The 6,000-nt window shown below is 44.7% G+C and overlaps 1 protein-coding gene across 5 annotated transcripts in view; it reads left to right on the top strand.

Annotated features, from left to right (window-relative positions):
- Positions 1-6,000, top strand: part of LOC119170488 (monocarboxylate transporter 14) — a 41,038-nt gene that overhangs the window by 12,953 nt on the left and 22,085 nt on the right. For 2 of the 5 annotated variants that reach the window (XM_075888519.1, XM_075888518.1), the window contains exon 2: positions 3,474-3,524. The exons of 2 other annotated variants lie outside the window; for them this stretch is intronic. The gene's annotated coding sequence lies outside the window, so the exon portion shown is untranslated. Of the gene's footprint in view, positions 1-3,473; positions 3,525-5,120; positions 5,217-6,000 lie in introns of those variants that run through there. One more of the 5 variants, XM_075888520.1, reaches the window with a different exon arrangement.

Below are 6,000 nucleotides of genomic sequence, written 5' to 3'. Positions count from 1 at the left end.
TGAAGCTCAAGCGTTCGCTAAGTTTTTTTCACGTTGTGATGCAGAAAATTAACGAAGACATTTGTTTAACAGCTCGTGGGGGGGGGGGACACGGTGTCCATTCTGTTTCGTGAAATTATGGATACATAGCTACGCATGATTTTGCCTGCGTGACTATAAGCGATGACATGAGATGACCGAATACAACAGCGTACAACATGTGTCCCCTGATGGGCTCCTTACTTAAGCACGTCTGTTTTAGAACGCAGGTTGTTACGTGCTGAGAACTGAATCTGGTTTTAGTGGTGTAGTTGCCTAGTGCCGTCACCACTGTCTATTACCGGTGTTCTTGAGCAGCTATCGCGCACAATTAGAAAGAACAAACAAACTAAGAAATAGAAGAACCAAGGTTTAAGCGGGAATGGAATCGAAGCAGTTTGTGTGGCAGTGGAGTTTTCTGCCCCAGAACCACACCTGTGTGCCTTGAATAATTTAGAAAATGACCCCATGCAGGCTTCAACCATTAGGATGGTGAACAGAAAATATTCCTAATACCAGTGGTGTGTACATTCTTTATTGATATAATATAAAAGGAGATGCTAGCACACAAGTAAGACACCAGCTACTCTTTAGCCCTTTAGTGAATGTTGATAATACATCATAAAGGAAAAAAAACTGTGGCACATGAAAAATAGAACAACACAGCACACATGCAAAACCCACTCATACGCACTTATCAAACAACATCAAGAGACAGATACAAAAGTGTTAGGAAGACAATGAATAATGCCTATGATAATGTATTTAGTTGATATCCATTTCAACCGCCACAAAATAGCATTGCGCACCTATTGTTCTTATGGAGATGTATTCGCTCTTGTGTACATAACAGTCAGCACGCCATGTACTTCAACTTAGCCATATAATGGATGTCCTATAATGCCACGCACAACACTGTTATACAAATGAAAGTTCATTATGTCTTGTTCCTTGTCAGTGATGGTGCTGTCTTTAAAACAACACTTCAAAGCTTTTAAAGCGTTCGTCTGTAAAGCTCTGGTTCTCCACGGACACAGAAGTTTCTTGATGCTTAAAGGTCTGCGGTTTCAGGCCAATAGTTTCAGTTTAACACGGTTTCTCAGCATGTCATCATGTAGGCAGACGATAGGAAGGTGACATACGTCTTCATCTACAAATTACACTTCGCATTCATGAGTTTTAGCTCTGCCAAGTCTGTGTAAAAATGCTTTTTGTATGCGATATCTAGCCTTACCCAGTAAATAGGTGTCTCTACACTTCTATCTTATGGTAGCATAATTTTGATTTCAGTGAATGTATCAATATAATATAAATCATATCTTCTTGTACTTTGGTCAAACCAAGTATTGTTCCACATTCGTAATGTTGTAGCCTTTATAACACTACGCAATTAATTTTTCAACATTGGTTAATAAACAGTAACATCTTTACGATGTGATTGTCGTGCCGCTTTATCAGCAGCTGTATTCACTGAAATGCTTCAATGGCCGGTATCCACTGAAATTTGATTTTATGTTGCGCCTGGCTTGCATTGGTGAGCTCTTACAGTGTTTCGTACATCATACTTAAAGTGTTTCGTACATCACTAATTGTTGCCGTGTTTTTACTGGAGAGTGATGCTAATGCGGTCTGGAAATTGCTGAAAAGTACTTATTTTCTCGCGTCTCCTGCCGAGTTTATAAGCTTGATAGCATACAGAATAGCGAATAGATCAGCTGTTGTAGACGACGTCATGGAACATACTTTAAATGATTCCTTAATATTGAGCTGTCGTATAATAAATGCTGATGTTAAAGAGGTTGGGATACTTGACCTATCTGAGTATCTACCTGTGTATCTATCTAACATGTTTGTACCCTGGACACGGGATGTGTGCATGATAAAGCGCTAATTGTTGAGCAGCTTGGATGAACATCTCTTTATGTGATAATACCATCTACTGACAATTGAGTGCTTGGTATTGTAAACAGCAACAGAGGATAGTCAACTTCAGAGTCCAAAATTCTTTCCTCAGTAATATCTGTATATTATTTTGTAATTTTATTAGCCTTAGTGCGAATGGCTGGTTTTTGTGTTGCGCCTGTAAGCAAAAAAAAACTGGCGGCATGTTTTGATTGTTCTTATGACATGACATGTCATGTATGTACATGTTAATGGAGAAATACTTATAAGGGACGCAGAGTGAAGGGCTTGAGAACTGTCGACCTCTAGGGGTCTTTATTGTGAACCTGAATGCAAAACTACCGATGAAACAAACTCGGCCCCTTGTAAAGTATCAAGATCAGCGTCAATCTTGGAAAAAAATACACCTCTCTTCAAGTGACGTTGTGTAGGCACCGGTAATCCACGGAAAAGCGAATGGAACCATCTTTAATTTTAACGAGCACTACAGGTGAGACCCATACACTTTGTGAAGATCGAATGACGTTGCGTTAAAATATATCGCCCACCTGTTCGCTAATGCCTTGGCGTTCTTCCGTGGAAACACTGTATGGTCGTTACCACACTGGCGCATGGGAGCCGGTGTCGATTCACTCAAGAGTGGTAGAATTTCGGCCACGTGCAGGCAGAGCAATATCAAAAGATTTGCGGATCCGGTACAACAGCCAGAGAACATCAGATTGTTGAGAAGGCGACATTCCGGCTGCGATTGATGAATCGAGTACATTGAAAGTCGATTTATCAGAGTGGTCAACGGCACTTACGACAGCGAGGTTACTTCGGAATGGTTCTTGCTGCACGATAAAAAATTTGTTCCCGGTCGATGGGCTGCATGCATACAGGAGATTCGCCTTTGAACAGTTCGATGGGTATGGAAAGGGATTGGTGAAAAAGGAAGAACGGGCTCCATGTGAAACCGAGAGGGTGAAATAAGGGAGAGGAAACGGTTCCCGACATAGAAAGAGGCCTGATGAATCAATGAAGGCTACACCCCATCGGAAAACACACGAAGCAAAACAGCTGCTTCGGTGAAATTCAGTGTGTTCTCTGGTAACTAGCTTGTGACTGGCTTTATTCGTGTGTTCGTAAGGCTTGCCGAACAACGCAATGAGTTGAAGTTTCAATTGGGCAAAACTTCTAACGGCGTGAATATGCGATACAAAATCCTAGTGAAGTTTGATGTCATGATATCAAGAGGAAAGGACAATGGACTCAACCATACAGATGTCCTCCGTGATGCTGAGCCGGGCAGTGCAGGTGGCTATAGGCCGAACAGGTTCTGCATTTGCTGCACGTAAGCACATCATTTCAAGTGGCGTGGTCACTTTTTGAAGCCCGCGGCAAAGTTTAGCGTCTGCAACAGACACGGCAGCAGTGGTATGTACAACGGCTATGCATGGGTGCCGTCTATAAAAACTTCGACAACGTATGACGCCAAAGTTTCAGGACTTGAGCGGTTTGATAGTCCAGTTCTTGCCTACTGAACTGCGGCAATCAACTTCCCTCTTTTTCAGGAGCTGCTGGCCGTCGATGCATGGGGGACTAGCAGCGATGACTGGGTGAAGGTGAGCGACGAGATGAAGTTGCCACATAGACACGTAAAGTCGTGCTTGACTGAGGATCCTTGCTTTCGTAACAAGAAAGGAGTCGGTCAATTTAATTGCTCTGTGATTGGGCGTCTGTGTAGCCTGGCACGTGACGACAGCATTATTGGGCGATATGGCCAGGGCCACCACATAAAAAAAAACGGCCAGTTATCACGCGTTCGCCAGGTATTTTCAGCGAGGGGCGCTTTCTACGCGGCGTATGGCTGAGTCGAGGCTGTGGTGCGATGGTAGGAGCCCATGTGGCGGGGAGTAGGAGCGGAGGCATGCGGCAGTTCATCGAACGGTGAGGGCTGGTGTCGCTACTGCCTCGTTACTGCCTCAGCATAATTAAGAGGCGCGGCTACAACGTGCTGCTAAAAAGGCGTAGGTATAGCCTCAGCAACCTGTTCCTGAATCTCATGTGGCAGTTGCTGCGACTGCGGGAGCTCTTGGCGCTGAGCACACAACAGGAGAGAAAGCTGACCTGCGACCTTCTCACGCATGAAGCCTTTCATTTGTGCGAGAAAGTATGAGTGTCCAGCCATAACGCACAGTGCAGTGAGTGGTTTGTTAGGCAAAAATGGATGATGGGAGAGAGCCCACCAAAATTCGTCGTAGCTCTGGCACAGAGCTGCCGCTTCCGACACCATGCCAAAAGACTCGCAAGGAGCATCTGAAACACGTCATCGTCGACACGCTTGATAATGCGTTGGACCTTGGCACTTTTGCTCATGCCTGCAGAGATCAAGAATGTCCTCGATATAGGCGGTAAACGTTTCACATGCTTTTGTGCCCGTGTACACAGGCGTTGCTAGGTGCACAATTTACGCATGGCAGGGCGACCGAAAACAGGGGATATTGCCTGCTTGAAAGCGGACCAGCTTTTTAGCTCTGATTCGTGGTTTGTACACCACAGCTCCGCCACATTAGCCAGGTAAAATTTGACAGTGCCCAACTTAGCAGCGTCGACCCGCCTGCTGGGTCCACTAACGGTTTCGTAGGACGACAGCAAGTCCTCTACGTCCTGATCGTCCGTTCTAGAAAATATCGGGCGGTCTCACTTATGAAGAGGGCTGGGGCAGGCGGCGGCCGCACGAGGTAGTTCCTGTTTGGGAACGTTGGCTCGCATGGACGGTGGCCGTGTGCGGAATCGTTTATCCAGGATGGAGATGGTGTGGTACCCAGCATGATAAACCACACGTTGAGGGGGCTTACTGAGCGAGCTGAGCAAGCGGGCGGTAGCTCAAAAAGTATGAAGGTGGACCCGGATGGTCGTGCTCGAGCGCCGATCTTGTGCGTTTGTCTGGTGGTAATGATAGTTGAGCCTATCATATCAAAGTCTTCCATTCCTCATTATAAAGTTAACAAAATTAGTGCTTCTTACCTTCAAAGTACTGTCTTATTTGGTCTATGGAATAAAGCCGTATTCTGGGACAAATTTTTTTCGTTTGGTCTCCATCGTCCTGCGTGAGATCATAGCTTCGTCATACAGTGCAATTCGTGTACTTCAATCACTGAAAACGATGTCTTCTTACTTCCGGACCGTGTCGATGCCTGTGTGTTCGTATCTTCTCAGTGAATTAAGCATGGAGTCGAGAACGCAGCGGCCATTCTGATTTCCGGTTTGACGGCAACATCCTGTCGGCTGCTTTCCCTCCAAAAGCGGACAAGGTAGGAACCGAGCAGCTGTTCTGATGCATAAGGGCAGGAAACAATGGAAACAGATGACCACAATACGATTTTTTCTTTGCTTTCTCCGCGCTTTTGTCAGCTGCGGAGTCCTGTGAGGTCGGCATGTATGAACCCTTCAACGTACATTCGCGCGATCGTCCAGTAATCTAAATGACAAAAACTGAGAAAAAAAATGCGAGGAAAATAAAAAAAAGACACAATCGTGACGCCCCAATAAAGTGTGTTGCCGAGCTGGTGGGCTCATTCAAATGGTAGATTAAACAGTGTAAACGGTAAATGCAACTAAGATATCTCATATCTTAATCGCTTACACCTGAGTAAGTTAGGATTCGCTTCTTGCGATGGTAAACCTCCAAGTTCTGCATGCTTCAATTATTGTTTCTATCACGAGGCAAGGTTACCCAAAAACTACATATGTTGTTCGTTTCATGGCATGAAACAAAGCTAGTGAAGCTCCATTTGAGTACACGTACAAATGAGCGCATTACATTTGTGGGTTTGACTTGCACCTTCGGCAAATATAAAAGCCGCGTTTTTAGTCCTCGATGGTGTTCGACTACGCTGCTGAAAATAAAAAAAAATATCGCGCTTGGTTCGCCAGTTTGTCGCCATTGTTAAACCATGCACCTTTCTCTTCACTTGTAACTTGTGATTAGGGTGAAAGACTCGGGGACGTTCAAATTAAACACAAGAATGGAATACACTTACTCAGAATTTTCAGTGATATTACGAAAAACGTAAGTATAGACGTGATGACTGCATT

This window comes from Rhipicephalus microplus, chromosome 3 (assembly GCF_043290135.1).
Source record: "Rhipicephalus microplus isolate Deutch F79 chromosome 3, USDA_Rmic, whole genome shotgun sequence".
In the NCBI taxonomy this organism is placed as follows: Eukaryota; Metazoa; Arthropoda; class Arachnida; order Ixodida; family Ixodidae; genus Rhipicephalus; species Rhipicephalus microplus.
The sequence above is the reverse complement of the archived record's forward strand: the minus strand, read 5'-3'. Positions and strand labels throughout refer to the sequence as shown.